This window comes from Corvus kubaryi, unplaced genomic scaffold, assembly GCF_017639235.1.
Source record: "Corvus kubaryi isolate FWS band 111438036 unplaced genomic scaffold, C.kubaryi_AGA036_p1.0 37383, whole genome shotgun sequence".
Taxonomy (NCBI): Eukaryota; Metazoa; Chordata; class Aves; order Passeriformes; family Corvidae; genus Corvus; species Corvus kubaryi.
The window spans coordinates 78018-92170 of record NW_024581125.1 but is presented as its reverse complement, the minus strand read 5'-3'; the positions used below and the strand labels follow the sequence as shown (position 1 = coordinate 92170).

The following is a 14153-nucleotide window of genomic DNA, read 5'->3' as shown; positions in this document are numbered from 1 at the left end:
TCCCCTCTTTTCAGTCTCAATTTTTGTGCTTCCATTACAGGGAAGGTCAAAAATGCCTCTGCCTGCGGGCCTGCTTTGTTAAACTTCAGATGTTCTCCAGATGTTCAGCGAGGGGGTTTATGTAACAACAATAGAATTTGGGCCACGTTTCTCTGTTTTCCTCTGACTAAAAGCTCCTCATTTGAGGCAATGCTGATTCACAGCCCTTCATGGGAAGGCAATGGCTGGGGAAGGACGGGATTGCTGAGACTGCTTTACAAGTGTGGTAGGACTCCTGAAACACATACCCAGCTGCTCTGAAGTGATTTTGAACTGCATTTTTAAGAGCCTTTCCTGTGCCTACGACTTTCCCAAGGAGCAGAGATCGTTGCCTTGCCTCTCTTAGCTGTGACAGCCAAATAACTGAGTGTTCAAATGCCTCCTGCTCCTCTGTGGTTTGGGGCTTGCTTTAGCTTGTATTCCCAAGCATGTTTTAGTTTGAGGTTTGCATTATTTAGTCCAATTGCATGGCTTTTCCCCTTAGAAGAAGTAATATTTTATAAGGAGGAAGAATCATGGACAAACAGTAAAGACTGTAACCTATTAAGAAATACGGCAATATGGGGTTGACACACAAAATTAATTCTCAGCAAACTCAAAGCCATGGAGGAAGACCATTTCCTCCCTTCGCCCAGCACGCACTATCAGCATCATCCTCCTCCCTCTCCAGGTAAAGGATTTAGGAAGCTGATGGCCTCCCATAACATTGCACAGGATGAAGGAGTATCACCAAAGCATGGTGCAGCTCTGGGAGACTTGCATGTAACAATTCTAGTATTTGCTAATTCCCATCCATAATTAGGTCCCTTCGATTTTAGAGACCTATGTAATAATGAGACTAAATAAGTTGCTATGGTCTGGCTAGGCTGAGAAGACTTCAATTAGACAAACAATTAATTTATTATCTACACTTAACAGTGCCTTCCCTGGCTGTCCATAGCTAAGCCCACAAGCAAACACAGATGCTCTACCAGAGTTGCCCCTCAAAATTTCTCCTCATTGTTTATAGGAGAGCTCAGGTTGGATCCACAGTGTCTGTCTTCCGTGCTTTTCCACAGAAAACATATGTTGTATCAGCAGAGATTCTGGAGAAGGTATGGCAGGAGGGGAACTGCAGGCAGGTGGGTCTCACCAGGACGGTGAGATGCACTTCTGAACACAGTAAGGGGCACTGTTTAATTTCTATTTCCTTCTTTTTCTTGTTTCTTTTAGTTTCTTGTAGGTGTGGTCTTCCCTGTCACACATGGAAACTGCAGAGGTGCTCCCAGGAGCAAGCTGGGACAGGGACACGGCCCTTCCATTGAGGATTGGAGATGCATGGAATGACTTATGCCCCTGAAGTATTGCTGCAGCCCTTACACCTGCCCACAGCCTGGGCAGAGCAGCGCTCCTGGTCCCATCCATCTCTGCAGACACCAGCAGGAAACACTTCTCAGCTTTGTCATCCCTGTGAAAATGTTGGAGTTCAATATCTGAGACAAAAATGCAGCTGGGGTGTCTCTTCTTGATGGTAATATATTAAAAAGGGAAAATGGAAAGAAATAGCAGAAGCTGGAGGCAAAGCAGAGCCTTCCTACCCTTTACCTTGTATATCTAGAGAAATATTTTTTTCTGTTTTCTTCACTTTTGGTTATGGCACTTTATAGAATCATAGAATCATAGGACAGTTTGGGCTGGAAGGGACCCCAGAAATTATTTTGTTCCAAACCCCTGCCGTGGGCAAGGACACCTCCTACTAGACCATATTGCTCCAAGCCCCATCCAACCCTTGAACGCTTCCATGGATGGGGTGTAAATAACTCTTCTTCTTTGTTCTGGATGTGTCTAAAGGTCTTGGGAGATAAACTGTTTCTCGAGATGAATTTCCTAGAGGGGAAAAACCACACAAGAAACTTCGAGGGCCATCTATTGTTACAACATCATCTGATTTGACTGCGCAAAGCTGTAGCAGTCCTGGTACAGCCACAGATTTCAGCCTCTGCCTAAGAACTTTTTTTTTTTTCCGTAATCTAGAGGCCACATAAAAGATGCTGCCTCATCCAACTCAGGTTTCTTTAGTCACCAAGAATAAGGCATGAGGAGGCCATTAAGTCCGTTTTCTACCTTTAAGGCAGGTTTTACCCCACTCAGAGACCATGTTCCTCCTTCCCTTATGGAGTTATTTATCAGCTGAGGTCTCTTATTTGTGTTTTCTTTTTTCTCTCATGACCTGACACTCAGTTCTTGTTTTAGGTGTCAGAAGCCTGCAGGAGCACAACAAGGTCAGGCTATGGCAGAAAGTCCAAAGATTTGTTTCTTAATCTTGAGACCTCTACCCATCATAAAGGTGGTGTTGTGACATGGAAAAGCCGTTCCATGGAGCAGATTAAAAACCCAAACTAGACTTCTGGCAAGAATAACCTCAAGAAATTTGTTTTGCACAGTTGTCCTGGAGACTGGGAAGGGATTAAGTCACAAATTGTCTGTGCACAGGCAGCTTTGAAACAACCTTTGAGGAAGGCAACCTCTGTTTTACATGTGGATCAGTAGAACACAGCTGGAATTATCCTCAAGCTTCTGCCAGCCAGCAGCAAATAATTTTTTAAGCTGAAATCTGACCTGTTATCCTGGAAAATATGAGCCTCAGAGAGCTCCCAGTCACAGAGGCGAGCCCAGGAGAGGCTTGACAAGAGGAAATAAATAGCATCCTTCTGCAGAATCAAGCTGAGGAGGAGAGACAGCCTGCCAGACCTCGTGGTGCCCACATCCCTCAGATGTGCCCTTCCTGGAAGAGGTTGGATGGGGCTTGGAGCAAGCTGGTCTCGTGGAAGGTGTCCCTGCTTATGTCATGGGGGGTTGGAACAAGATGAGCATTAAGGTCCCTTCCAATCCAAACCATGGAGTCAGTTCTTCCTCAGGTCTGCTTCATTTTTTCATTTCATTGAGGATGCTCCCTGCTGGCTGCCAGGCCGAAAATCACTAGAAGTTGGTAGTTTCGTTGCTAATTCCTGCTTGCCCTTTGCATGACGGGTAATGCTCTTTGATGTCATCTTGCTTTCCAGAAACAAGCTTTTGTAGTGTTAGGAGTGGGGGGATTAACTCCTGCTGGCACGTTAAACCTCGGGTGCTGGTGCACACCAGAAGGGGAATTCTGCCGTATCAGAAATGCCTCTTCTGCAGTGAGACCGAACTGAGCCAGCCCACCTGAGTGGCTCATGCTGCAATCCAATGATGTCAAGGCCAGCCCTGGCAGCCAAAGTCTTTGCCACAGAGGGCAGCCAGGGTTTCAAGGCATGTCCTGCATGTAAAAATACATTTGCATTCTACAGAAGCGCCCTTCGCCTGTGCTGGTGCTGCCCCAGGCCTGGCCTGAGGCAGGCGTAGGACAGGCCGCAGACAGTGTGGGCCTGAGCAGGCCATTTTGGAAGCAGGCTTCTCCTCACAGCACAGGCCTGGTGTAACGAGACCCGAAAGATCCTTAAATGTGATTCTAAGGTTGCCCCCTTCAGTTTTTCTCTGTCTTTCTTTTCTTCTGCCCTCACAACTGAATCCCATTCCCCTGAAATAGCATTTTTCATGGCTTAAGAGAAAGCAAGCAGGGCAGGAGTAAGCGGGAATAACCTAGGCCCCACAGTTTTCGGTGCTCCAAAAGCAGGGGGGAAGGTGTATCTGTCAGACCCCGGCTGGTGTTTCATTCCTGGCTTGGCTCTAGAAAGCAGTTCAAACCTTCATAAACATGGAAGTGCTTGTCTATAGCTTCTGAAATCCCTGCAAATCCCTCTCTCGCCCTAAAATAATCCAAACCCTCGGGAGCCACAACATGTTTGCTCTTTCATCTGAGTCGTGCTTACTTCTGTATAAATGGGAAGTTCAGCCTGGATTATTTCTCTGGATTTCTGATAGCACCACTGGTGGTAAAAAGATCCCTGCACACCCAACTATGTTTTGGTTAACATGAGGGCTGAGCACAGTTACACACGGTATTTTCCACGGGACTTGAAGTCCTTGAGATTTTTCAAGGCAGCTTGTAAAACCAGCATGTTGCTTTTCTGGGGCAAGCCTGTCCCGGATAAATCCCGGGCCATGAGCTGCACACTGCCATTTTTTCCTGGCTCTGAGAGCCAGAAGCACTGGGCACGTAATGAACAGGACACAGCCGAGGGCGGCTGGATGAGCCCCATCTGGAGCTCCACAGCTCCTTTGAAAAGTGTGTCAAAAGGGGTCTGGCATGCAGGGGAAATGAGAACATGTGGCAGGTTACTGTGCCTGAAACAAGCCGTCCTCACAGCAGCCCGGCTTGTGCCTCGAGGCGCCGCAGGGTCCTGCTGGAAGTGCCATTTACTGCTAGGCAGGAGCAGGCTGGCCTTGCACAGGTTTCCCTCTGCAGCAGCCCTGGGCCTCACAGCTGCTGGGGAATGTTCAAAGAAGGGACTCTGCCATGAGGATGGGGAAGGAGAATCTGACTGAAGAGCACCTGAGGTCACTTGGTTTGTTCAGCTGGAGGAGACTGAGGGGAGACCTTGCTGGGATCTGCAGCTTCCTCATGAGGGGCAGTGGACGGGCAGCACTGATCTCTGCTCTCTGTGATCAGTGACAGGACTGAGGGAACAGCTGGAGCTGTGTCAGGGGAGAGTTAGGTTGGATGTCAGGGGAGGGTTAGGTTGGATATCAGGAAAAGGTTCTTCTCCCAGAGGGTGGTGGCGCGCTGAACAGGATCCCCAGAGAATGGGCACGGCCCCAGGGCTGCCAGAGCTTCGGGAGCATTTGGACAATGCTCAGGGTGGGATTTTTGGGATGTCTGTGCAGGGCCAGGGTTTGAACTTGATGATCCTTGTGGGTCCCTTCCAGCTCAGGATGTTTGTGACTCTGTAATTCTATCAAACACAAATTGAGTGGCTCCACTCCTCATCGTCACAAGGGGATTTGGGATTTCTTGCAAATTCAGGGTTCCTTGGTTTCACATTGTATGTTTTTTTGCAGGGCCTGGGAAGCCCCTTATGGATGTGGCAAGACATGGCCAAAAACCACTCTGATGGTAGATGCTCCATGACTGAATGGTGAGTCAACCATGGCATGATCCAGGCATTGCCACATCCCAGGAGCTGTCTCATAGACTTTAAACAAGGTGGTTGATGAAGATATTTGAGTAAAATTTGTTGTTTGTGATGTCTGGTGGGTTGTTAGGTAAAGACAAGAGCTGGAAAAATATTTTGGGAGATATTTTGTTAGTGGGGTGCTGTAAAGCAAAGAAATTACAAGTTTGCCCAAGACCAAGACTGTAGGAGACGTGGGAACTGAACCTCTCTCCTTTGATTCCTGAATGCAACAGATTGTGTAAAAGCAGGGCCAAGAAGTGAACATATCTGGAGTAAAATTATCCAGAGCTGTATCAGACAGGTCAGAGGGTGACAAACTGGTCCATATGAGTCACCAGTTATGCAGTGAATGGCTCCTTAGGATCCCAAGAGCTCACACCACCCTTCAGCTCTTGCAGAGTGTTACGTATTAGGAAGAAGTTCTTTACTCAGAGGATGGGGAGGCCCTGGCACAGGATGCCCAGAGAAGCTGTGGCTGCCCCTGGATCCCTGGGCTTGGAGCAACCTGGGATAGTGGAAGGTGTCCCTGCCCATGGCAGGGAGTGGGAATGAGATGGGCTTTAAGGTTCCTCCCAGCCCAAACCATTCTGAGATTCTCTGATTCTATCATTTTTATGCTATTTTTCATAAGCTTGCATAGTTGAATCAAGCCTGTGACCATTTTGTCTCCAGTTTGTTTTCAGTCCCGTGACCGTGATAGCCAGATTAGAAGCACATGTTCACTGTGCAGTTGTGAAATTGAAACTGAAATGCTCAGTTGACCCCCAAAGACTCTTTTTGTTTGTTGCATTAAAGTTAATGACTGCTTGTTCAACACTAGATAGGACACATGTGCTACATCAGTAAAAATAGATTTATTGCTGTGCACATTTTTTCCCAGGAAATTTGCATCAAAATGGTCCAAAAAGACCCTTGAGTTCTATTAAAACATTTGAAATGCAGTCTTAGATGTTAATCATTCAATGAATCAGAACCTAATAGCTTTTACTGATACCTTAAGAGAAATTTAGTAATCAAGTGATTTTAACAGGACGAGAAGGAACAGGCACCAACTGAAACACAGGAAATTCCACCTGAACACAAGGAAACTTTTTTTTTTAGAATAAGGGTGGTCAGACACTGGACCTGGTTGCCTGGAGATGTCATGTGCTTTCCATCTGTGGAGATGCTCAAAACCCTGGACACTGTTCTTGGCATCCTGCTCTGGCTGACCCTGCTGGAGCCACAGCTTTGGACCTGCCAGCCTCGACCACTTAGCTGTGACCCTACTGGTCCCTGTGTCACCAGAGGCAACAGAAAGTCCTCCCTGCAGAGTCCTGGCTTAGTCAGGGTTTCAGAGGGTTTCACGCTGCAGTCCCAAGGCACTGCACAAGGCAAAGGAAAATTTTAGAGGGATCGTCTCCCCTCTTGAGTGCATCACCTTGACTCAGAAAGGACTTGGAAAGTGTGGGTTAATGTTTATAAGCTTAGAAATGGTTCCTGACTTCTTATTTCAAGGTAAGCCTGCTGGATTTAGGACCACCCCTGCTTCAGAGCACCCAGAGCCAGGCTTCAGGAGCTGGGCGTCCCCTTGCTTATTGTTTCCCAGTGTCTCTGTGTTTCTGGTCACCAGGCTGTATCTGGGAATAGTGGAGGAGTGGCAGGGAGCATCTGCATGGTTTTTGTCTGTGTGAAAGAGCAGCAGTTACAGAAAGTGCAGGATCTTGTGCCGACTTTGCTGCTTAGTCATCCTGCAGTAACTGTGACTTGGCAGCTGGTCTGATCCCGTCCCTTACAAACGTTTCCATTTATGGCTGGGATTTTTTATTTCCCTTTGCCTCCAATGGCCACACAGCTGGAAGGCTTCCAAAAGGGAGAAGCCATGGGTTTACATCAGGAGAAACCAGCTGGGTATATTCATACCTTAAGGTTGAAGCCTGTCTCCCAGGAACACACCACCCAGGATGCTCCAGGGATTCCTTAAGGGATCGTTTTGACCCGAACCGGGTGCTCTGCCTGTCTGGTGGCAGGAGCACAGATGTCATTGTGGTTGTCAATATTTTCCTTGCCCAGGGCTCAGATAAGCTGGGAAGGAGAAAGCTGCAGCCATGTGACCTGGTTGTCCCTGCGAGCAGCTGGGTGCCGTGCCTGGTCCTGCCAGGGACACAGGAGAAGGGGTGGCCATGAGAGCAGATGCTGGAGACCCTCGGGGCTGTGCTCATCCCGAACGGCTCCTGAGTGCTCCTTGCTGGCCTCTGGGAAGAGAGGATCTGGGACTCAACATGTGGGATCCAGGTTCCCTCCAGGCGTTACAGATGTGCAGGTTTACGCTGTGCTCTGCTCCGGCAGGCCAATGGAAAAAAGCATTCCAGGCTTATGAAGAGCTTTAGGGCAGATAAAGCAGAGTCATGACCCGAGCTGGAAAAGGGATGTGCCTGCTGCAAGCTTAGTGCCGTGCCTAGAGCTGGAGCCTCTGGGGGAATGGCACTGGGATGCTGCACCCCATCTTGTGACTTGTCTTGTGCCAGTTCCCCATGTCCTGCCCACATGGAGAGCACGGATCAGTGGCCTGAGAACAACTGAGGAAAAAAATTCAAATAATTTTTCTCGCCCACGGCACCAGATTGGAAAAATAACTTATCTTTCATTTAAGGCCAGATTCCAGCAAGGCACTGAAAACTCTGTACTTTTTGCTCCTGCTCCATCTATTTTTGTGGAAATTTAGTGTGTGAAAGAGGTGGCTGCAGGTGGGGTTAGACTCCCCTCCCAGCCCTCCTTTTTTTACAGAAAGGGTGCAAGGATGGGAGCACTGACCTGGCAGCCTCCTCAGGTTACAGATAACCTCACCATGTCTGAATTGTTTCCTTTCAAACCTTTGGCTGGGTTCTGGATGTTCTGTAGAAACACGGGAATTCTGGAGAAACCTTCTGCAAACAGAACATCGATTTTTTTCCAGCCAGAAACGCCTAATCTCTGCCAGAGCTGATTCCTCCACAATCAAAGCATTCAGCTCTCCTGAACAGGGAGTCATCACGGGAAGAACAAAAACGGTGTTATTGCCAGGACCTGCTGAGGGAAGTCCTGTCTACAGCTCTTGTTATGATAAGGATTCAAGAACAGAAGATCAGAGCCATTTAAAACCACTCCATCACAGTGTAGAATCCCTCACCTTCATCCCTAATTCCCAAGTTATCCCTTTCCCAAGAGATCAAGTCCTACCCAGTCTTTTCTCCACCCCAACAGGGAGAAGGAAAGGAGAGAAGCTCAGAAAGGAGTGAGACCCCAAAGTGCTCCCCCCAAATCAGAAGCCACACTGGGATGGATCCTGTGCCAAGCACCTTCCTCATGGCCTGGATCTGGGACCTTCACCTCCCAGGGATGGAAAGTCCAACTAGCGATTTAGGGGGTCCAAGGAGCTGCTGATGGGGCACTAGTGGGGAATCCTGGTTGGGAGGCAGCACTGGAACTGCCCCCAGAGAGAGGAGAGTGACCCCACCACCACGCAGAGGGGAACCCCAACACTTAGCACAGGGAAATGGGGAGCTACGATGGAGCTGGGACACTGGAGTGGGTGGGATGCAGCTGATGGCTCATGAGAGCAGGCTTCTGGAACACACGGTGTCCTGTGCAGGGCAGAAGATCTTGTGGAGGGATATGTGGAGCAGTGGGTCAATCCTGCTGTTCTGAGGGGCAGCCCCATGGAGTGACAGGGCATGGAGACTGCAGTACATGAATATTCAAGTGGTGGATGTGTCCTGGGATGTCTCTTCTGCACAGGGAAGGGATGGAGGTTATTACAGGGCCTCCACAGGGGCACAGAGTGGAGATTGTCTCCTATGTGTGTTTAAACTTGTATCACCTTCTTAATTTTTGGTGTTTTGTAGGGTGAGGGAGTTATCATGTCCCACCCAGATGGTCCATGGGGAAAGGTAGCACCTGTAGAGCGTATCTGTTAAGGGTGTGATGATGATAAATGACTTTGTCATGCAGGAATGATACAAACACGTATCCGAATGGCAGCCCTTAAATACGTATTCTCCTGAAATGTGGACTTTGGGCTCCATGAAAGCAACTCCCATTTCTGGCAAAGGGCTCCGAAGTCACACGATGCTGTTGAAATTGGGCCTGGGGCTGGGGCTGCTCATGGGTGTCAGCAGCTCCAAGGCAGCAAATCCAGGCTGTAATCTTTGCTGGCACTTCTGGTTCAGGTCCTGTGTGCTCCAGCCATGGATTTTCTTGGTGGCTACAGCATCTACTCCCAAGGCTACTGAGGGACAAAGACAGACCTGGCACCTCCTGTGCTCCCACACCTCTTCCCAAAGATTTCAAGAGCAAAACCCTGGACCAAAGGCAAGCTTGCTGTTTGCTCCCAGAGGCAAATCAGGACAGAGGCTTTGCCAAACCCAGCTGCTCTGTCCTGCTGCCAGCCCTCGGTCCTCCTCCAAGGAGGTGTCTGTCCACTGTGGTCTCTCGATGGGATCCGAGTGTTCTTGATGAGATGCCTGGAGAGCTTAATCATCCCTGGTCTGGGGTTTTCTGTCAAGCACTCCTACAGCCTTCAATTATCTGGATTCCCCAGAAGGGATGTGGGAGGCTGATTTCCCCACAGGGCTTCCAGTGGCTCCTGCAAGTCCTTTCTTCCCCCATCCCTGCTCCAGCATCCTTTCTCACTGTGCTTGTCCTTGTGCCTCCCCGAGGGTGGGGTCTGCTGGATCATATCTCAGTCACAGACTCACCTTTTCTCTCTTTGTGTCTGACAGAGATGTGCTGAGCAGACAGACCGTGGGCTCTGCCTTGGAGGCAGCGAGGTGTGCAAAGGTGAACCTGGGCTGCTCCTGGGGATGCTCATGTTGGCCTGAGCTCACACAAGTTCAGCTGTTAAACCTTGAAGCTTCTTCTCCTGTGAGCAGGCGAGCCTGCCACAACCACTACCACAGGTTTAGGAGAGGCACAAATTATTTACTTCATGACTTCATAGCAGAGTACATTTTTAATTCATTTACAGTAGTTCTGCTGCTGTCCGAAGACGTGGGTAATGCCAACCCTTTTGGAACCCTTTAGAGTGGTGCAGGGGAATTCTCAATGTAAAATGAATCTCTAGCTTCTATGCCCAAGAAGACAATTACAAAAGAAATGAGTAATGCATGATTTCTTGCTCATTTCTGTGTCTCTCTTTGCATTTTTATCTTTGTAGATCGAGGCTGCCAGAGCCTGGATGGAGGAGGGACAGAAGGGAGGGTGAAGAAGTGTAGGTAAAAGAACTGTAGGTAAAATGAAGAGCTGCAGGTAAAGGAAGAACAGTAGGTAAAAGAAGGACTGTAAAAAAGTGTGTGTAAAGGAGGTGTATGTAGAACACAGTGAGTACATGCCTGCACTTTCCCCTCCTCGCTCTTCATTTTGTTTATTACACACTGAAGCTGGAAAATCTCAACCCTCTTTGGACTGGAGATAAGCATTCCAGTTCCACTGGCAACCTTAAGGAAAAGGAGTATAAACATAAGATGTTATTTACTGCGTGTGGGATCAAAATGATTCCATTTGGTGTTGGAGGTCGGGCTCACGTTAATGCTGCAATTAAGCACGCAGACTTTCAGTTACCCTGGTAAAAGGGGATGTTGCATCTCCGGCAAAAATATCTTAACTTCCTTGTGACCCTGATCTCTTGGCTTGATTTAAGGTACCATCAGAAAGAAATCCAAGGAAGGATGGAATATAGCTCTCCTAACTCACTCTGCAGAGTATTTGCTTTGTCTCAGGGGAATACCAATTTAATAATGAATTTTTTTTTGTTTTGTTTTGCTATGGGTTTTTCGGGGCAGTTTTTGTGTTACTTTGTAATAACACCTTTGAAATCGACTCAGACAAGAATCCTTGTCTTAACACTGATTACGTATCTAATTATATTGCATTTCTTACATGCCTGAAACTCCTGTTCAAACTGCTATGGCACTTGGTGCAAATACCATTTTCCTTCCCAGTGATGGGAGAGGGGAATTTTTTATTGCCGTGTTGTATTTGGCCAGGAGGACAATTCATTACGGAATTCTACATTTGTTTAGCATAAAGAGAGCCACGAATGGGATGAGGGCCTTGTTTTGTGTTGGAGCAAGAATTCCAGCATGTATGTAAGGGAAGGGGAGGTGTTAAGTGTCATGCCAAAAGCACAAGCAACACCCTGCTATACGTGACCCAGAGGGCTGCTCAGGGTTCCCTGGATCCACATCAAATACGTGAGAAGCAGCAGCCGTGGAGCAGTGGAAAAGCTCAGCAGCCCCAGGAACAGCAGCTGGGTGGCTGCCCACCACCCTCCCCAAACAGGGATATCTGGAGAGTGGGGCAGCTTCCCGCAGCCTCCACCCCTGTGGAGGGAAGCAGGTCCTGAAGGGCTCGGCACATAAAGCCAGGCCAAGGAGGGCTGGAGACAAGCTGGGATTTTGCTTCCTGAGTGTATGGTTGAGGTGGACGCAGATTTCAGGGGTCTCACTCCGGTTCTGAGGCACCTCTGTGTGTGTACCTGTGGCATACACTGTTAGCGAGACTTGAATCAGCTGCAAAATTTTGGGGTTCCAAGTTATTTTGCAAATTATTATGATTGCAAGTTTAACCTGTGAAAACTTTGGCCCTGTATTCAGGTCAGGAAAGGGGTGACAATGGAATCCCTTGCTCCAGGACTGCACTGGTCTTCCAGAGAGTTTGGGGGAATGGAGTGAGTAGTCAGACATAGCTCCCTACAATGGCAGAAGCTCATTCCTGAGCCTCCCCCCACCTCTTGAGAGGAGATAAGGATTAGGGGTTTTCAAAAACCTCAATTTAATGCTTTGTCTTGATGAGTATCTTTAGTAGCAAGTTGCGATGTTGAAATCACAGATTTTCTTTTAGGACCTGAATCACAGGTCCCTAAAGCCAGCAAAACCCCTCTCACTGGTTGCAGTGTTGGGGTTTTTTCCGAATTTCCTTTCTAATTCCTCTTTACAAGTCCCACTGAAATGGGAATTACACATAATCTGCCTCAAGGATTCAGCTCCATACAAGGGCTGATGTTGGAAACACTGGTTTAAAACCCAAGGGCAGAATATCGTGGTTGCAGAGACAAAGCTGGGATTAAAGACACGATTAGCATTTCAAATAAATCAGCTCAATTACTGACCCCCGAGGAGGCTTTGCCAGGCCACCGGCCCCCTGAGGGAAGTCACTGGAACCAGGGCCAGCCCTCTTCCAGCCCAGCAGCCCACACTGATATATTCCCAGATTCAGAGAAAAAGCCTTTTTTCCCTATCTGCCCCCTTTCAGCCCCCTCTTTTCCCAGGATAAGGCACTAATTAATTCCTTTCCTTTCTATTTATACCCGTTAGTCACTGCAAAAGTGTCCCCCATAGATTTACAGTTCAATATAATGAATATGTCTTGAGGGAATATTATTCATGCAATTAGCTGAAATCTAACAGAGAAAGTCTCTATTTTATTTGTAACCTTAGCCAGAGTAGTCATTTCATGGTGGGGAGGGGGGGTGGCTGTAGGCTGTACCTCCAGGCTCCAGCAAATGTTTAGATAGGAAGAAAAAATGAATTTTCTTTCCTAGGTCTGTACATGGCGTTAAGGACCGTGGGTGGGGTGGGATGGGATGTGACTAAGTTTTAAAAATGTACTTTTTTTTTTTTTTTAACCATCACTAGTAAAAGGCTAGGAAGGGGAGTGAGGTTTCCTCTATAAACTATGTGGGTTTTTTCTCTTAATTTCATGGAAACACCACTGCAAGTTTTTCCTTCTCGTTTCTCTGGTGACAAGAAAATAAAACAAATGCAGCTGGGTCATTCTGCTCTCACTGTATTGCACCACGAAGCCCCAAAGACACAGACCATGTGTTTTAACTCTTTTCCCTCCCTACTCAGGGCTGCAAAACTACAGATGGCCTGAAATCTCCACAGAGATATCTTGGGATTAACCAGCATGTGGTCCAGACCACGGAGGCATCAGCCATCACTCTCAGGTCCTGCCCTGCCAGAGAGCTGGAATGCAGTTGCTTCACTATGCAAAGGTTCTTCTCCATGAGTCAACAAATTTGGGACTCAACTGTCCTGACTGGCTGCCTGGAAAAAATGTGCTGCAAGAGGGGAAAGCATCAAAAAGCACAGATTGGGAAACTGGTAAAAGGGGAAGTATTCTGGGAGAAAGGGTTTCAGCCCATCCTTTCCCCGCTCTCTCTCTGCTCTCTGTCCACCCATTTTTCATGGAGTCGTAGAATCTCCCGAGCAGAAAGGGACCCACAGGGATCACCCAGTCCAGCTCCTGGCCCTGCACAGACACCCCAACAACTGCACCCTGTGCATCCCTGAGAGTGTTGTCCAAACACTCCTTCAGCTCTGGCAGCCTTGGGGCCACTTTCCTGGAGAGCCTGTTCAGTGCCCCACCACCCTCTGGAAGAAGAACCTTTTCCTAATATCCAAATCCTAAACTTAAATTTTTTGCTTGTTGTCTTCACATAATGATCTTGTGTTGGTGCTGCCTGGCATCTCTGGGAGAACCCTGGGCACCCTTCCTTTCCCTGGCATTGAAATGCCTGAGATGGCTCTGCCACCCCCTGCACGGTGGTGAGGAGACCCAGAAACGCTCTGGGACTTTGCCCTGCCAGAAGGGATCAGTCCCAGAAGAGGCTGAGCCACCATGGAAAAGCTGACTTTAGACAATAAGCTTGGACTGAGGAACTGAAGGTACAATATTTATAAGCTCATAATCATGGCCTCAATTACTCCAAAGACACAAAGAAATTGTGCAGCTTGGCACAGGAGCATCCCTGCTGTTTCTTCAAGCTGGTGTCCTCAAACCCATTCCGAGAAGGGAAGTGTTGAGTCGACGGGAGATAAATCTTGGAGCCTCCACACTAGCGGGGTCTAAACAACCATTTCAGGAGGATTATTAGAACTCATGGAGAATCAGGCTTTCTCACCAGTGTATCTAAACAGTGCAGAGTCCCTGGGATATCTTCATCCCCTAAGGATCTTGAGCTCTAACAAAAAAACACAAGGCCACAGATACAGGCCTGTGCCTGGCAGAGCTTCAAAA

General features: G+C 48.0%; 1 long non-coding RNA gene across 1 annotated transcript; it reads left to right on the top strand.

Annotated features, from left to right (window-relative positions):
• Window positions 1-1016: 1016 nt before the first annotated feature.
• Window positions 1017-13416, top strand: LOC121668060. The gene is made up of 4 exons (XR_006017244.1): window positions 1017-1133; window positions 1262-1549; window positions 4999-5075; window positions 12983-13416. It is a non-coding gene; the product is annotated as an uncharacterized LOC121668060 (long non-coding RNA).
• Window positions 13417-14153: the final 737 nt, after the last annotated feature.